Source organism: Schistocerca cancellata, chromosome 2 (genome assembly GCF_023864275.1).
Source record: "Schistocerca cancellata isolate TAMUIC-IGC-003103 chromosome 2, iqSchCanc2.1, whole genome shotgun sequence".
Lineage (NCBI taxonomy): Eukaryota > Metazoa > Arthropoda > Insecta > Orthoptera > Acrididae > Schistocerca > Schistocerca cancellata.
The window spans coordinates 646,858,933-646,877,896 of record NC_064627.1 but is presented as its reverse complement, the minus strand read 5'-3'; the positions used below and the strand labels follow the sequence as shown (position 1 = coordinate 646,877,896).

General features: G+C 40.3%; 2 protein-coding genes across 2 annotated transcripts in view; one reads left to right on the top strand and one right to left on the bottom strand.

Annotated features, from left to right (window-relative positions):
- The window catches only part of LOC126162316 (uncharacterized), a 716,875-nt gene that overhangs the window by 119,457 nt on the left and 578,454 nt on the right, over window positions 1-18,964 (bottom strand). The gene's annotated exons all lie outside the window — the stretch shown is intronic.
- Window positions 11,040-18,964, top strand: part of LOC126162315 (uncharacterized) — a 38,772-nt gene continuing 30,847 nt past the window's right edge. Inside the window, exon 1 of the mRNA XM_049918740.1 lies at window positions 11,040-11,144. The gene's annotated coding sequence lies outside the window, so the exon portion shown is untranslated. The remainder of the gene's footprint in view (window positions 11,145-18,964) is intronic.

Genomic DNA, 18,964 nt, shown 5'->3' with positions numbered 1-18,964 from the left:
ATAGATGTGACCAACCTCCGATATACGAATTTCCGAACCGGGGCAAGAACTTGATAGTGGCGGCCCCACCCCCCTCGAGCGTTTGAGATAGGACGTCAAAAATTTACAAAAAAAATTTAAAAAATGTTCATTTTATAGTGTACATCTTTCTGACCAGTATATATATGTTCCAGGAAATGTTGCTTGTTTGGTTGGTTTGGAGGAGCGGACCAAACAGCGAGGTCATTGATCCCATCGGATTAGGGAAGGAAGTCGGCCATGCTCTTTCAAAGGAACCATCCCAACATGTGTATGAAGCGATTTAGGGAAATCACGGAAAATTTAAGTCAGGATGGCGGGACGCGGGCTCAAACCGCCGTCCTCCCGAATACGAGTCCAGTGTGCTAGCCAGTGGAAATTAAAATGTCCTGTGATGCCTCTCCTGCTCCCAGTCGGCCGGTAGACGTCCTACCCCCCGTTAAAAAAAAATTACAATTAATACTGGATGGGGTTATTTGTGACGGGGAGAATAAGAACTCTTTAGAAAATTTGTACTCATTATTGCCTATTAGCTAATAACTTTCTCTTTTGTGTGACATAAAATTAGATATAGGAAACATAAAACCAGTAAAGCCAAGAGACAAACAAGCAAGACAGTACACATTTCTTCAACCGTTACGTCGCAGTATTTTTTTCGCTCTAATCTTGCTGCCGATTTACACGGAGTGCTTTCCTTTCTGCGAAAGAATCTTTACCTCGTCAAAGTTAATCAAACGTTTTGCTTCATGAAAAATCAAAATGCCCTTGTCTAATAGCGAAAAAGCTATTGATACGAATAGTACTCACGACTGGTGTGGTTACTGGTTTTGGTTACGTGTATTTTTTCACTGTCTGCAAGATAAAACGAAACGGGTCTTTCTAACACTGCAGCAATTATAGCTCACGCCAAATAAGCCAGATTGTTTTGGCACAAATGGTGATTTTTATGTAGCTCATTTTCATAAATAACACGACAGAACTTAATTCACGAAGTACCAATATCAAATGTCTGTTAGGCCTACTATAAGCAAGAAGTTTTATGTCAGGATATAGTTTCACATTTCATTCGTACGCTCCAGTTTGTAAAGCATGAGATAGAAAAGTAGTATAAATTTTAAATCGTCATATTCTTCCAAATAATCTGTGTGATATCTCTGTGTCTTCTCCTTCCTCGTTCCAACAAACGATCTTGTCATCACTAATTCTGTAACTATTCCTGCCACTGTCGAAACTTATCCTCCAGTTAACTTCACTAACACTTCCAGAATCACAGGTACAGTTATCCCGCGTTTATTCTCCGGTTAGGCGTTATTACGTGTTCGTACAACGCGTTTTCTGCGCTATTCCGAGAAAAGAACTTAAGCGGCTGCTAACCGGGGACTGTACAATTGCCCCTTACTAGTGTTGCAATCTGGCAAAAAAATTTCTGTCAAAACTTCATTTTCTTGGATACACAGAAAAGATAATATGTAATCTTTCTTATCTGTTGTTCCATTTAGTCGTTTATTTCCAGTTTGGCAATCTGAATCTATGGATTTCGCTAGTAATTATAACAACGCTGATTATTCTGGCCCCCAGTCAACTGCTACATAAACGAACACCGATTGGCGTTCACCCGCAAACAGCGATTGGCATTCTCCCTTTCGGATTTATTCGGCCCATCTCGCACTGTCCCGACTCCTTTTATCTGCGGTAAACTCTTTTATTTATAGATACGAAGGGGATTCCCCTAGCAGAGACATCACGTACCTACGCACGCATTCAAAAATCAACTTATGATTCGTTCAGAAATCAACTTAGAATGTGTTCAAAAACGTTCAAAAACCAACTGGAATGCGTATTAAATTCATATGAATAATCGAGACAGACGTGCGATGGACGCTAGGCGCTTTGTGAAACAAGGTTTTTTTCCTTCAATAATATGAATTCGGTGCCCCCTGAAATAGCCGCCGGGGGCAGATATCCCGGTCTGCCCCTCACCCCCCGCCCCCCACTCACACCTAGATCCGGGCCTGGATGTAATCCTAAATGTACACAAATGTACAGAAAAGTTCTTGAGCACTGAAATTACTCGTTTTAGAACGTCTCTTTAATATTTTAGCTCTGTCTCAAGTTGAGATGTTAGTTTCTTATCTATTCTCCCCGTGATTTGACTCTAGTTTTTAAAGTTAACACACACGTTCTTTGTTCAGGTGAAATTTCGTGAACAGTTCATAAAGACGGACCGTTTTTACACTACTTAAATCGGTCATTAGGGTTTTCAAACTGTGATTTTCCATTAAACAATAAACGTGGGACACAAATTACAACACCCTTGCTATGAGAGCTTGTTGTTTCTCGCCAGTCCTCATGGTTCTGAGAAAAAAAAGTTATTTAAGTTCCTTGGCAAGTCAGTATATTGCATGCATGAATTACTGAATCACAATACATATTCTGTGCCACATGATCTCGTTTAGCTATATGTTCGCGAAGGAATTAATTTATTACACAGTTCGTAGGATCGTCAGAAACTAAATCACCAGCATTATTCGCTTTTTATGCGGCATTTGGGTCCACTGAAATATCTAATCTACTCCTTGATTATTCATTGTAATCCCGGAAATGTTTGTCTCAGATGAACCACACGCTGCACTGCTTTTGGTTCAGTTCACCACATTATTTCCATCTGACGTTTTTAGACTATAAACTAGCTGATTGTGATAGATTTTTAAATAGCACATAGATTTTTGCACCCTTTCTCGCAATTTCCTCTTTCCTTATTGATTTCTCTTTCGCGAGTTTCCGTTGTTTAGAACCACTTTAACATTCTTCTAGTGTCACTCACTTTAATTAATATTGAAATACAAATCAAACTGAACTGCCAGCCAGTCGGGCGTCTACTAGAACAAATGGCAATTTTTGTACGTAGTGGGGAGCGGGCGTGGTAATTAGGACGATAAGTAATTACTCGCGCTCCCTTCACTTACTAAGAATACTTTTATTCTCGCAGCGTATCCACAATGCGTGTAGCTTAGAGCGCATACTACAGAGAACTGATGTGGCAAAGACACAGTTGTTCTTGCTGCGGTGGGGCAGCGATATTTTTGGGGGGAGGAGGGGGGGGGGTGTAGAGCCAGTGGTTCTACGTCCCCACATTTTCTTTAATTTGGAGTGTCGACACTGGCTACTCCTATGACAGTGTTAGCGGCGTCTCCCGTCAAAAACTCAATAGCGAGCAGCAAGATTTACCTTCATAACGCATACCACATGAAGAGCCACGACACTGAATAAAGTGACCAATGATCACACTGTCTCGATGTAGTGTCATTTCTAAAACAAAACCTGTCCTTTTCTCGGTGACTGACCGCATCGTTCACGAAATTTAAGCTGTTTGTTGCTACTGTTATTCATATCCTTTTCATTGTGAATTAAGTTATCACTCTCTTTTCAGGGGTTGTGAACAAAATGTTTTAGGAAAACAGTGGCAGTTCAGGCCGCGTCCACAATGGACACCACTTCGCACGGTGTGTTCTTGAGCGATTCACTTCTACTTTTTACACCAGGCTCTAATAGAGATTTGGACACACATAGGATTTTTTTAAACAACAACTTACAAGTTTTTCTGTTAAAACCGACTGCGAAGAAGAAAATTTTGCTCTGTGCTGTGAAAATGCTAGGTTTAGTTTTCTTTCTCACAGTCAGTCTTAACTACGATAGCAGGGTATTTAACCCAGTAGACAAATTGTTTCTGCCATATATACCAGGTGTACCGGTATGAAATGAGCGTTAAGATAGAAATGTGACGATAGGGAACATTTGTTTTGAACGAGCCTTAATTTTGTTTTGTTTGGTTGGTATGACATTGTCAAAGATATTTAGTATACATCAAGTCATGGAACAAACAACATCATATGTTTTCATCGTGTTAACAATGTCAAATTTTGTACCAGAAAGTGATGATTTGCAGAAAGCATTATTTTTTTGTTTTTATTTAAAAAAAAAGCGCTGTAGAGTCGCATCGAATGCTTGACGAGGCATATGGTGATCATGCTCTATCAGAAGCAGCATGCAAAAGATGGTTTCAACGGTTCAGAAATAATGATTTTGATGTAAGAAATGAAGAACGTGGAAGACCACCAAAAAAGTTCGAAGACGCCGAATTGCAAGCAATGTTGGATGAAGATGATACTTTGAGTCAGAAGCAAATGGCAGCAATGCTAAATGTTGCACAACAAACAATTTATGACCGTCTGAAAGCTATGGGAAAGATCCAAAAGTCTGGAAGATTGGTGCCACGTGCAAAAAAAAAAAATAAAATTGTCAAATTTTGCTTCAAAGACATGAAAGAAAATCAATTTTGCATTGAATTGTTACTGGCGATGAAAAATGGATTTATTTTAAGAATCCTAAACGGGAAAAATCATGGGTCAATCCGGGACAACCGTCAACATCGACTGCAAAACCAGATCGATTCGGCAAGAAGACAATGCTCTGTGTTTGGTGGGATCAGAAAGGTGTGGTGTATCATGAGCTTCTGAAACCCGGTGAAACTGTGAATACTAATCGCTACAGACAACAAATGATCAATTTGAACTATGCGTTGATCGAAAAAAGACCAGAATGGGCCAGAAAACATGGCAAAGTATTTTTTTTACACGACAATGCACCTGCACACAAAGCTAAACTGGTTCAGGATAAAATCAAAACACTTGGCTGGGAGCTGCTACCCCACCCGCCGTATTCACCAGACTTGGCCCCTTCCGACTACCATTTGTTTTCATCAATGGGGACACGCATTGGCTGAGGAACACTTCGATTCCTACGCAGAAATCGAAAATTGGGTGTCTGATTGGTTTGCTTCAAAAGACGAACATTTCCATTGGCGTGGTGTCCACAAATTGCCAGAAAGGTGGTCAAAATGTATAGAAAGCAATGGTCAGTACATTGAATAAAGTGTTTTTACTTTTCAATTTAAAATTAGTGTTTCATTTTCACAAAATACGCTCATTTCATACCGGTACACGTACAAAAATTTCGTACAGAAGAAAGTACAGAACAAAGTAGGAAAGTTGCGTCAAGCGCTTATCGGCGTATGCTCAGGTACTACTGTGGAATATGAGTCATCTGAAATTTTTTAATCCAACCCATTTGCAGATTACGATCAGATTAATTACTGTTAATATTCTTACATATCCAGCAGCTGAGAGATCTCCCTCAAACTCTTACACCGATGATCCCAATCGATTTACCAACTCATTTTAAGCTACTTCAGTTTCCTGTCAAGTTTTGTTTGCAATAACAATAAACAAGGCTTTAGATCAGAGAGAGGGGAAGAGGCAGAAGGTGGACAGAGAGAGACGGAAGGAGGGACAAAGAGAGGACAAGGAGAAGGTGGACAAAGAAAAGGGAGTGGGACATAGATAAAGAGAGAGGGAGAAGGAGAACACATATATCCAATACATATTTAACAATAATTTTGAAGCATTGCGGAGTTCGCTAGTATTTCTAGTAATTTTTCTCTAATGAGGAGAACATGGTCACCTTGAAGATACTGGTTATCAGTCTGGAGACGATCATAACGACTGAAACTGGTCACTGATAAAATAAAATTTTTGAGATCGTAGAATGTTTTCGTTTTTACATATTATTGACGGAATTTAAAAATTTAAAATTCTGTCATGATCTACTCAGTGAGAGATATAATCTTATGTTCAAGGTTGAACACAGGAAGACAAGAATTAGATACTGTTTATCTGTCCTGGAGCAGCACTGCTCACTACGCGAATTACCCCGACTATATTCATCCAGTTTTTGAGAATGATAGCATTCAGCGATTTCCAACAGACTTTAAAGGTAATTTCAAGCCTTTATGACACTTATTTTCGTTGACATCCTACACAAAATTACGAAAGGAAGGAAACTTCATCACTTAATACATTTTCGCTGTTCTTGGAGTAAAATTTTAGCATTGACAATGACGTTTTAATTTACAACTTCTTTGCTACTGACTGTATTCACAACACATTTTGTATATGGAATCCACATATACCACTGAATGTACAAGCAAAAGCATATCATTGCACTAGACACAGTTCAGGAAATACGACGTTGTAAACATTGAGCTGCGGGAAAAACTAGTTTTTGCTTTATGAAGACTTAAGCATCAGCCACGACCTTGTAATTTATTACACATATACTAATAATTCTATGGGAAACACGCTTTCCATATAGTATATACTGTATATATTACTGCAAAAGTAAGATAATTGGTAAATCCTAGAATTAACTTGCGAAACCTAAGATTTACAATCACGGTGTGGTGAAAGTCCGAGATTTCTCGTTATATGCATAGATTTCGAACTTTTACCAAGAGACATTGGTTAATCTTAGGATTTACCAATGTACTGGGTGATCAAAAAGTAAGTATAAATTTGAAAACTTAATAAACCACGGAATAATGTAGATAGAGAGGTAAAAATTGACACACATGCTTGGAATGACATGGGGTTTTATTAGAACAAAAAATAAACAGAGTTCACAAAATGTCCGACAGATAGCGCTGGACAACAAAACGTCAGTACTGCGCATGACAATCGTGTATAAAAGGAGCTGTAATGAGAGAGAGAATCAGATGCGCCAGCAGTCGCAGCATGTTCACGTTACCTGAAAAGGCGCTTTTAGTGAAGCTGTATTATCAGAATGGGGAATGTGCTAGTTCAGCGTTACGATCCTATCGCCATAGGAAGGGGATTCGAATGGGTAAAGGTCCGTTGACAAATGCAGCTGTGGCGAGAATGATTTCAAAGTTCGAAGCCACTGGTTGTTCAGACGATAGACCACGCAGTGGCCGACCGAGCACAAGGCATAATGCTGCTGAGACAGTTCAGGGAGAAATGGAGACTGTAGCGGGTTCGTCTATGGACGGGAAAGTCAGCGCTCGTGCAGTCGCACGTCGCACCGGCATTCCATACACTACTGTTTGGTTGGCACTCACGCGTACCCTCCGATGCTATCCGTACAAAATCCATCGGCATCATGAACTGCTACCTGGCGATTTAGTACAGCGGAGGGCATTTGCGGTGTGGGCGTTTCAAAAGATGGCGGAAGATGACGATTGGTTGAGTAACGTGTTGTGGACCGACGAAGCTCATTTCACGCTCCAAGGGTCTGTCAACGCCCACAACTGCAGAATTTGGCTACCCAAAATCCTAGAACTGTCGTGGAAACTCCATTGCACGACGAGAAAGTCACGGTATGGGTTGGATTTACCACATCTACCGTTTCCGGGCATTTTTTCTTCGAGGAAATGCGTGATTCTGGTTTTGTAACTGCTACCGTGACGGGTAAGAGGTACGCCGATATTTTACAGAATCGCATCTTCCCCAGCCTGGCTGATAAATACCTGCTGGAACGTACGATGTTTATGCAGGATGGCGCTCCACCCCATATTGCTAGACGCGTGGAAGATCTCCTGCGCGCGTCGTCTGGTGATGATCGTGTGCTCAGCCACCACTTTCGTCATACTTGGCCTCCCAGGTCCCCAGACCTCAGTCCGTGCGATTATTGACTTTGGGGTCACCTGAGGTCGCAAGTGTATCGTGATCGACCGACATCTCTAGGGATGCTGAAAGACAACATCCGACGCCAATGCCTCACCATAACTCCGGACATGCTTTACAGTGCTGTTCACAACATTATTTCTCGACTACAGCTATTGTTGAGGAATGATGGTGGACATATTGAGCATTTCCTGTAAAGAACATCATCTTTGCTTTGTCTTACTTTGTTATGCTAATTATTGCTATTCTGTTCAGATGAAACTCCATCTGTCGGACATTTTTTTTGAACTTTTGTATTTTTTTGGTTCTAGTGAAACCCCATGTCATTCGAAGCATGTGTGTCAATTTGTACCCCTCTATCTACATTATTCCGTGATTTATTCAGTTTTCAAATTTATACTGGCTTTTTGGTCACCCGGTATACTGGTAAACGCTGGATCGAAGGCTCCCGCCTCCGTCGTGCAGGTTCAGACAAGTTTCATTGTTGCCAGTTTTGTGTTCAGATAAGTTTCTTTGTTGGCAATTGTGAGTTCTCAGTCCACTCACTGTGTAGTTTCGGTCAGTGTCGAGCATCGTGCGTATGGTCTCTTTGCGACTCGTTTTAGTTGTGTTTCTTCTGCAGCTTTGAGTCAGAATGAGTGATGTTATGCGCAACAGATCGTACGAACGTTTAAATGAATCGGTGAATAAGAAGAAGGACAACAACTTTTATTTAACTGCTGAGCAATATAATATTCTGTTAAGTGAAGTGAAAAATACAAAAATCGTTTCCAATAAAAAAAAAAAAAAATCCGTTCACTACAGACTTCTGAAGCGATATGATGTTCTCAACATCGGAGGCGAAGAGAAACTCATAGCACCAGTGTCTGCTGGAAAAGAAGAAATGCATTATTACTTTCGTTTGGATGAACTGTTTAACATACTATATGAGACCCACATTGCTATAGGCCATGGCGGCCGAAGGCGGATGATTTGAACTGAATCGTAAGTACAAGAATATGACTGTTGAATCAATCGTTACTTATTTGAGGTTATGTGAAACATGTCAGAAAAAGCAAAAAAAAAAAAAAAAAAACGTTGGAAAGTGGTCTTGCAGTGAAACCTATCATACACTATGAAGTGAATACACGGTGCCAAATTGACTTTATCGACATGCAGGCAAACCCAGATAACAGGTCAAAGTTCATACTTGTATACTAAGATCATCTGACAAAATTTATTATCCTCCACGCACTAACTTCGAAAAGGGCTGATGAAGTAGTATATCATCTTTTGGACATTTTTACCACCTTCGGTGCCCTAAGTATCCTTCATTCTGATAATGGTAGAGAGTTTCGTAACCAAGTCATTCAAAGTTTATGCGGGTTGTGGAGTAATATAAAGATAGTCCACGGCAAGCCGAGGCACAGTCAGTCTCGGGGATCAGTCGAGAAAACAAATCAAGATGTCGAAAATTGTTATCAATATGGATGGAAACAAATGAAACTTCAGAATGGTGTGAAGGGCTGAGGTTTGTGCAAGCAATGAAAAAATAGGGCTTACCATGAAGGGATCAGATGTTCACCTTATGAAGCCATGTTTGGGGTTCCAATGAAAATGGGCATTGTGACCGCAGTTTTTCCATGTAATTTAATAAAAAATATAAACTCTGAAGAAGACTTCGAAACAATGTTAAACACCACTTCCACTGACGCACAGAAAATTGAAAATAACGGCCAAGGAATTGATGCCAGTGAATCAGATACTGGAACAGAAGGAACAGAGGTAGAAAGTGAGGCTGCAGCAGGCGAGGAAGCACCAGAGACACAGAATTTGACGACAGCGAACAATGAAACACTGGCACCAGCTGATGGTTGTGAAGAGACGCTGACAACTTCAATCAGTGTTAATGAAGTGAAACGAGTCCGAGAAGCTGCCAAAGAAGGTCTTCAATTGCAGGCAAAGAAAATGAAAGCAGCCTCATATAATAAAATTCCAAAACCTTCAGTTGGACAGAATGTGAGAAATAAAAGTACCAGATGTAGCCAGGGCAGAAATTGACGCAAGATCTATAGAAGCAGTAGTGATAAATATTCAGATGACGAATTTTATCAACTTGGTACCAGAACTGGTAAACTGAAGTCATTGCGCACTAGAAACCAATTTACATTGTGCAAGGAAAATTTTATCAACATTGACGAAGTTAGCAAGAGAAGAAATGCCAAACAATCTTTTGTTGGGGAAAAAGGGTTCAAAAATTACAATTGCTTAAAAAAGTGTTCAACTAAAAAATGCTTGTGTAAATCGTCCTCTGTATTATGTAATTCGAAATGCCCCAATAGTGAGCCTTCTTCTAACAAAAATTAACGTTCACAAGGTAACATTTTTTGCAACACTTTTCACTAATATGGAATATTGCTCATTATAATCACATTGGAATGCAAGAATGATTAAAATGCATAAATTTACAATAAATACAAACTATTTCAGTAAACTGCTAAGCTGATTTTTTTTAATGAATATGGTTTACCATACCAACGGTATGGGTACATCCTAAGATTTACCAACGTCTCTTGGTATAAGTTCGAAATCTCTGCACATAATAAGAAATTTCGGACTTTAACCACACTCTGATAGTAAGTCTTAGGTTTCACCAGTTAATTCTAGGATTTACCAATCATCTTACTTTTACAGTAACATATACATACACAACTGAATGTACCTCCAAAATGGTAGTACTGTATGACACATAGTTCTAGAGATGTGAAGTAATAAACTCTAAGATGCGTGAAAAACTAGCTTTTACTTAAAAAGGAACGCAAATTAGATGGTCTTTATTCATCCATTGTCTCATAACGAGAGCAGAGACTTGCAATAGACTTTAAACATAATTTCAAACCTTTATGAAACTTTTTCTCGACCCCCCCACAAAATGATGAAAAGAAAACATGATCGCTAATAACATTCGGCACATTTGCGGACGGTATCCACAAATACCATGGATGATGTCATTGTACGACGCGTACTTCGGGATATATTTACGTTGCAAACGGGGAGTTGCACGAACAACTAGCTTTTTGTTAATATGGAGCACATATTATCAAGACAATATTAATCCAGTGTGTCATAATAAGAGCGCTAGCTACTTCCAACAAAGTGTATACGTGATTTCAGGTCTTTTCTAAATCTTTTGTACTTGCATGCTAGCCGTCAACTACTTAGCGCATTAACTCATTTGTAAAACAACCAGCCGTTTGAAGCTATTTCATACATGGGGGTTTCATTCTTTCAAGAATGGGGGTTTTATTGCTAACAATCTGTTATTCAACACAGAGGGACGCTGGTGAAAAGAAAGCAGATAACCCGCCACTATTGCTTTCATAGAAGTTCCTTTTCTGCGCTACAGATGGCAGCACTCCGACAGTAGCGCCTCTTGCAGCGCTGTGAGGAATCACGACGATCTGAATCTCCGTGTGCGGCTGAGAAGCGTCACTTGCCGACGGCAGCTGGGCCAAGAAGCACGCGTGGGTAACGTCCATCCAAACACCTATTCCGAAGCTCGAGAATAATTCTGAGCAGAGAGGAGCGCGTCTGCGTCCCTACTGTGAGGTAGGTTGCGGCACGCCCTAAGTACACTAAGTTGTTTTAAGGGAGTTGAGCGAAAACACCACGTATTTTACCGCGTTTTTTGCAAGAAGCATACAGAGACAGTATTTTCAAAGAACTTCTTGAAACATATGTTGCATTATACTTTTTCGCTATAAGTGTTTTTAAACAACTTGACAAAAATCTTTCAGATACGTTGATAGTACAGCTTAAAATTAGTTGTCACTACTATAGCAAAAATGTTAATTAAAAATAACTTAAAACCTAAGTGATAAAAATAATGTTGTCAAAGGCAGCGACGCGGTGAAAAATTGGATTCATTGTGATGGAAGTACGTTTCTGAGAGGCACTTTCATTGGATCCATTGATCTCTGCGTTCTAATACTGGCATTTAACACACTATGATAGTAATGGATTTTACCAGGTAACTTCCATGGCTGGCAATTTAGATGTTATCAACAACATGGTGATTACTGAAAAATAAATTGTAGCAAAGTAAAGAATAATTTCTGTCTTGTGAATGTATATATGTTTTCAGATACTGCAATAAAGTGTTTATTTGTGGACAGGTGAATACTAATCCATCCTGTTTATTTGATCTTACAACTGCGCAGCTGTGTCACGACTATATTATTGAAAATTTCTTGCACATTATTGTAATGTTCGCTATAAGTACTTCCCAGTACCAGTCCTCTACCTGGAGAAAGATGCATCCCAGTATTTTCGGGTAAAATGCACTTCAGACATACACTTAGTGGTGATGGGAATGGTGAACCTCACTTTGCACGTAATCTGTTGAGAACCGAAATTTAAACGAAACGATGATAGAAAAATAAACATTTTTAGCACTGAGTTATGAAACCTTAACATATTTTATTCATATTTGGTGTAAAATGCAAGAGACCTAGTAATTGTGAAATTATTACTTGCACGCCATTTTAAGGCGAAGATGACTACAGCTTCGAAATATTTTGAAAAACTATGATTTGGTTCAATAGCTGTGTGTCATTTTATTAAAATTACGTTTCGACCAAACGACAGACAATCTTCAGGTACGAAAAAAATTAAAAACGATGTGTACCATAATTAATGGTTGCAATTTCTTGTAATTAGTGTCAGTTTTTAATACCTGACAGTGGTCTGTTTGACAGTAACTGGTAGTTTTAATAAAATGAGATTCAGCTATTGCACTAAATCATGATTTTTCAAAAATTATTATCTATGAAAATTGTTTGTCTAAGGAGTTGTTTGGTCTGTTGAACTGATTATAGCAACAAGTTGAATACTGCTTAAGGAGAGAAACTGTGACTCAGTGCAGTGCTTAAAATACCTTTTACAGTTGTAAGGAGAAAAGAAAAATCTCTTCTTACACTTCATATTTAAAATGTAGCATTAAAAAGCATATTTTACATTATAACCAAATTCTTGTTTAGAAATTAAAAAAAATACATTTTATATCTGTTTTCGCCATTTTATAAATGATTTACTTTTTCTTTGTAATCAGCTGTAATTTAAAATTTTTCATTGCCAGCTAGAAGAATGGAACCTCAACTGACTCGCCAAGAGTCTTTTGGGAATGCATGATTATCAAAACTGCCCTAGGTACTGCAATAAAGCGGGAGGTCGTATTCAGTAAGCCAGCCGTCGCATCTTGAGCATATTTTACAGTAAACGAAAAGCATAGAGCTAAGTATATCAAGTACGCTGCAAAATGTTTGTTTCGTCCCTTACGAGTTTCTGACGTCGTTAGCGTCAGGGAAACTTCTTGGCAGTGTTAGCAAATTGGTGCAATGTAAAAATTTTTTGAGAGGTCTGTTCAACTACACTCTGGACAATTTTCGTTTTGGTAAATTAAAACTCACTTCGTTTTCTATGGCTTCAGATTCACCATGAAGTTAGTCCTTACAGCTGATTTTCCCCCCAAAAAAACTCGGATGCAACTTCTTCCCAAAAGATGTCTGTATATTAGACCTGTCATTATAGGTATGTTACAAGCTGAACACAGTGCGCAAAAAAATAAGATTATTGAAAGATATGTCAATTTGATTTACATCAGTGACTCGAGATGAGCTAGTTCAGTCGACGCGAATTCGAGTACTACGGGTAGGTCCGTAAGTCCTTTACGAGGGGGGGGGGGGGGGTCTGGCTGTATCTTAACTGTTTTGATCGCCTCACTGCTTCTAATTACATTTTCATTAGTGGTTAGAGAAACATTTCTATGGCACTTTCCACCAAGCAGTAACTTGTCTGTGACACGTTTCCATACCTTACATGTAACATAGCGAGCTGTCCTCTGCAAAGTCTCCTGCTTTATCCGTTATCTCTAAACATGCGATGAGCCACTAGATTGCAAATAAAACGCATTGTCTTCAGAATAAGTTGATACTGATTTATATCTTTGTAGTTGTTGTGGTTTAGTCCGAATACTAATTTGGAGGAGCTCAACAAGTTACTCTATGCCTGAGTGTTGGAAGGATGGAAAAAGTAAACTGTTTATTACTTCAAACGTAAACACCATAATTGTTAATACATATGTCCCATTATGGGACAAGACGGTCAATGCCTTCATGGATAAATGTTTACGGTTGCGTACGGAACCGAGATTGTTCCCTGACGTGCCCCTCTTCGTCCGAAGCAAATCAACGGTCACGAATGTCTTTCTTGAGGGCTCAATAACATAGAAATCGCTAGTGGAATGATCGGGACTGTATGGAGGCCGTGTAATGGCCCACATGTTGCCAAGGTTGATTCGACTACGCTGTAAAAGTTTCACTGGGAAGTCCTTACATATCCTGTATATAGTCCCGATCTCCCCCCATACAATTTCCATATTTTTGAGCCCTCAAGAAAGTCATTCGTGACCGTCGATTTGCTTCGGACAAAGAGGTGCATGCTTGGGTACCATCATGGCCTAGGCAACCGCAAACATTTTCCCATGTCGGTTCTGACCGTCTTTTCTCACAGTGGGATAATGTATTAACATTTATGATGATTACGTTTGGAAAAATAAACAGGTTACTTACTTTTTCGATCTGTCTAGTTTTCATTTGACTGCCCCTAATGGATAGGAACAGCTATACGTAGATGAACTGGCTTACATTGGACAGAGTAGTTCGTTGAGCTGCACCAAACTGGTATTCGGACTAGACCACAGATGGCCTTTGCAGTCTGGTCCGTTCAACCCCCCACAAACCAACCAAACAACCAACCAACTATATCACAGCAGCAAAAAACAGATATAAATCAGTTTCGGAACTTCCTGTTCGAAACACTGGGGCAGATAGACTGGATGTATTTCCAGGTTTAGTATTTAAAATGCGGCATTGGGTGTATTATGAAGACGACTTTTTTCTAAGGCAATTCGTTTTATGTGTAATCTAGTGGCTCTTCGTATATCTAGAAAAGATACGACGGATGAAAGAAAAGACTTTGTAGAGGGCAGCTAGCTATGTTACGTGTAACCTATGAAAACGTGTCACAGACGACGAGTTATTGCTTGGTGCAAAGTGTCATAGAAATATTTCTGTAACCATTAATGAAAATGGAAATTTATTATTCCTTTTGACGGCATGATCCTTAGTGACAGTGAGACAAGACAAGCCGTTACGTCGTAGGCGTAGATCCAAAGAACTTACAGACTTTGGGAACGTAAATGAGGATGTCAGCACCAGAATTTAACCACGATACACGCGAATTCTTGTCGAATGAAATAGACCTATATCGTGCCACTGATGTAAATTAAATTCACTTATCTTCCAATTATCATATTTCGATAAAGTCCTGACCCCTCCCCAACCGATTTCCATATTTTTCAGCCATGAAGAAAGACACTCGTGATCGTTGATTGCTTTGGACAGAGGCAAATCTGGGTACAGAGATGGTCCCGTTCACAACCACAAACATTTTCCGTGAAGGCATTGGCCGTCATGTCTCAGGGTGGCACAAAAGTGCAGTTATGGCGGCTACTTTTGAAATAATGAACAGTTTACTTCCTTTTATCCATTTGTCTCGTTTTTATTTGATTGCCCCTTATACATTCATATGAATCTGCTTACCGCAGTCAACGTCTTGGTTTCCCACAACAGCTTTTGTCCCCTATACTTGCCTCCGTTACGAAGCTGACAGATTCTCGGCGCCTCAGAATGTGCCCTCTCAACCGATCCCTTCTTTTAATCCTGTCATAAATTTCTTTTCTCCCAAATTTCATTCAGCATTTCTTCATTAGCTGCCGGCCGAAGTGGCCGAGCGGTTCTAGGCGCTACAGTCTGGAACCGCGCTACCGCTACGGTCGCAGGTTCGAATCCTGCCTCGAGCTTGGATGTGTGTGATGTCCTTTGATTAGTTAGGTGTAAGTAGTTCTAAGTTCTAGGGGGCTGATGACCTCAGCAGTCAAATCCCATATTGCTCAAAGCCATTTGAACCATTTCATTAGTTCTCCGCTCTACCTACTGATCTAATTTTTTTAAATTTATTGGCTTTCGGAACGCGCCCATACAGCCATATCAACAATGTTATACAACGGTTTATTTTGACAATTCAGAGTACACGTTAGTTTAAGCAGTAACATGTACGAAGTTACAGAGGCCTAACAAAGGGCAGATTCCGACATAAAACAAGTTTCACATACACAGTATACTAAAACAAGTAAATGCACCTAATCTTGAACCTTCTTTTGTAACACCACATTTACGGAACTTATGTTTACTTCTTGTCTCAGCTCCTTATCGCTCACGTTTCACTTCCATACAAGGCTAGACTCCACATAAACACCTTAGTTTTAACAAAACAAACTGGATAATGCCTGTGGTAGCAAATGTCCGGTACTTTGGTGTTAAATCTGAAAGAAGACACGTTTTATGGGCATTTTAATAGTTCATTGTATGTGTAGAAAAGATACGATGATAAAACGGGGCATTTTGTGCAGGACAGCTAGCTGCGTACTCGTAAGCTGTGAAACGTGCCACAGATGACAAGTTATTGCCTGATAGAGACTGCCATAGAATTATATCAAAAGTGATAACAACAGTTAATAAAATGTGTTATTCACTGCTCCGTTAATTAAGTGACGATTTCATCACGATGCCGTATTATAGTTCGAGTGTATGTACCACAGTTATTACTGTTTCTTCCCCAGCGCAAAGTCCCAAGCGACTGGAAAAAAGCGCACATGACTCCCGTGTACAAGAAGGGTAAAATAGGGGACCCACATAATTGCAGACCAGTATCCTGCACATCGGTCGGCTGCAGATTTCTTAAACATATTCTGAGTTCGAATATAGTATATTTCCCCCGAAACAGAAGAGCAACTTTGCACAAATCAGCAAGAGTTTCGAAATTATCGCTCTGCACAAATCTCAGCTTGCCCTTTTTTCGCATGGCATACGGCGAAGCATCGATGCATTGCAACAGGCAGATTCCATATTCCTAGATTCCTGGAAAGCGTCGTCTGACGCGATGGCCCACTCCAGATTGTTAACAAAGATCGGAACGTACATATTAGTTTCCGAGATATGTGAGTGGCTTGAAGACTTGTTAAGTTCGTTGCCTCAACATTAGAGAGAGAGAATAGTCAAGAGTGCCCCAGGTAAGTGAGATAGGAGCAGCCTTGTTCTATGTACATATAAATCATCATACGGACAAGGTGGGCAGCAATCTATGGCTCATTGCTGATGATGCTGTGGTGTACGGGACGTGTCGTCGACGAGTGACTGTAGGAGGATACAAGGTGACTTAGACAAAATTTGTAGTTGTCGTATTGAGTGACAGCTTGCTCTTAATGTAGCAAAATGTAAGTTAATGCAGATGAGGAGGAAAAGCAATCCTGTAATATTCGAATGCAGCATTAGTACTATGATCCTTGACACAGTCACATCGACTAAAAACATAGGCATAACAGAACGTTGCAAAGCGATATGAAATGGAACAAGTATGTAAGGATTGTAGGCAAATTTGCCAACTTCGGTTTACTGCGAGAATTTTAGGAACGTACAACTCATCTATAAAGGAATAGCGTGTAGAACATTAGTGTGATACATTCTGCTTGGGTCTCTGGGATCCCCACCAGGTCGGATTTAAGGAGGACATCGAAGCAGTTCAAAGGCGTGCTGCTAGATTTGTTACCGGTAGGTCCGATCAGCATGCAAGCATTACAGAGATACCTCGTGGTCTAAAAGGAGAATTCCTGGATGGAAGAGCATGTCCTTTCAGCGAATGGTAGAAATTTGAGAACCGGTATTTGAGGCTGACTGCAGAACGAGTCTCCTGCCGCCAACGTACGTTTCACTTACGGACCACGAAGATAAGACAACAGAAAGTAGGGCTCGTATGGAGGCGTATAGACGGGCTTTTTTTCCTCGCTCCATTTGCAACTGGAACAGGAAAGGAAATGGCTGGTATTGATACAAAGTACCCTGCGCCATGTATCATACGGTGGCTTGCGGATTATGTATGTATATGTAGATGTAGATTATCATTATTGTTATTGTTGATTATTACTTTCCATAGGAACATTACGTATTCGTTATAGTCAGTGTTTGGTGGGAAATTGAGGGAAAAAGAAGCAGACGAACCTCGAGTGAAACACGAGCACGCTTCTACTCTGCCCTAACGCCGCTGCTAGATGGCTAGTGCTCACGTATGGTTTACAACACACACGTGAAACACGGAACCTCGGGTTCTCGAAAATGCTTGAGAAGCGCGTGGCACTTGAGCAGCATTTTCTGCACTTACGAATGTACTACAGTCGTTCAAAAGATGAGTGAAATGACTAAACGCACGCGTGTTGGTTGGATGGTTGGTTTGGGGAAGGAGACCAGACAGCGTGGTCATCGGTCTCATCGGATTAGGGAAGGAAGTTGGCCGTGCCCTTTCAAAGGAACCATCCCGGCATTTGCCTGCAGTGATTTAGGGAAATCACGGAAAACCTAAATCAGGATGGCCGGACGCGGGATTGAACCGTCGTCCTCCCGAATGCGAGTCCAGTGTCTAACCACTGCGCCACCTCGCTCGGTGGCCCGCACGTGTGTAAACTTACATTAAAGGAAAGGAATTTCCGGTATGAGTCCGCGATAATCATGAATATTTTAGGAACAAAACCGCCTAGATCGCAAAATAAATTGTATTTCTTTATTACGACGTTTCGGCCTCTGCCATCATTAGATACCAAGAAGTTTGGACTTGCAAAGCAAGGCAAGGTATAGATTTTAATATTTACACTGACCGTTGTTTCGCAAGTTCAAACTATTCGATTTCTGATGATGGCAGGTCGACCTCTGCACCCCAGTCTTTTCCATATCCTACGCACAGTCATTGTGCTAGCTGGACTGCTCTTAGCGCTTTGGAACTCAGAAGCGATTCCTTCCGTTTGGTTCATGCGGTCTGCAGTGCTTGACGGTCCCTGTTCCCCATTAAATGAAGTCTGCTTGGTCTTAGTTTGACAATGAATGGTCCTTCGCCTTTCTACTTCACAATCTTATCACCAACAGTCCACTTGGCCAGCTTTATGAATGGTTCAAATGTTCCTTATACAGAGTGTTACAAAAAGGTACGGTCAAACTTTAAGGAAACATTCGTCACACACAAAGAAAGAAAATATGTTATGTGGGCATGTGTCCGGAAACGCTTACTTTCCATGTTAGAGCTCATTTTATTACTTCTCTTCAAATGACATTAATCGTGGAATGGACACACACAGCAACAGAACGTACAAGCGTGACTTCAAACAGTTTGTTACAGGAAATGTTCAAAATGTCCTCCGTTAGCGAGCATACATGCATCGATCCTCCGTCGCATGGAATCCCTGATGCGCTGATGCAGCCCTGGAG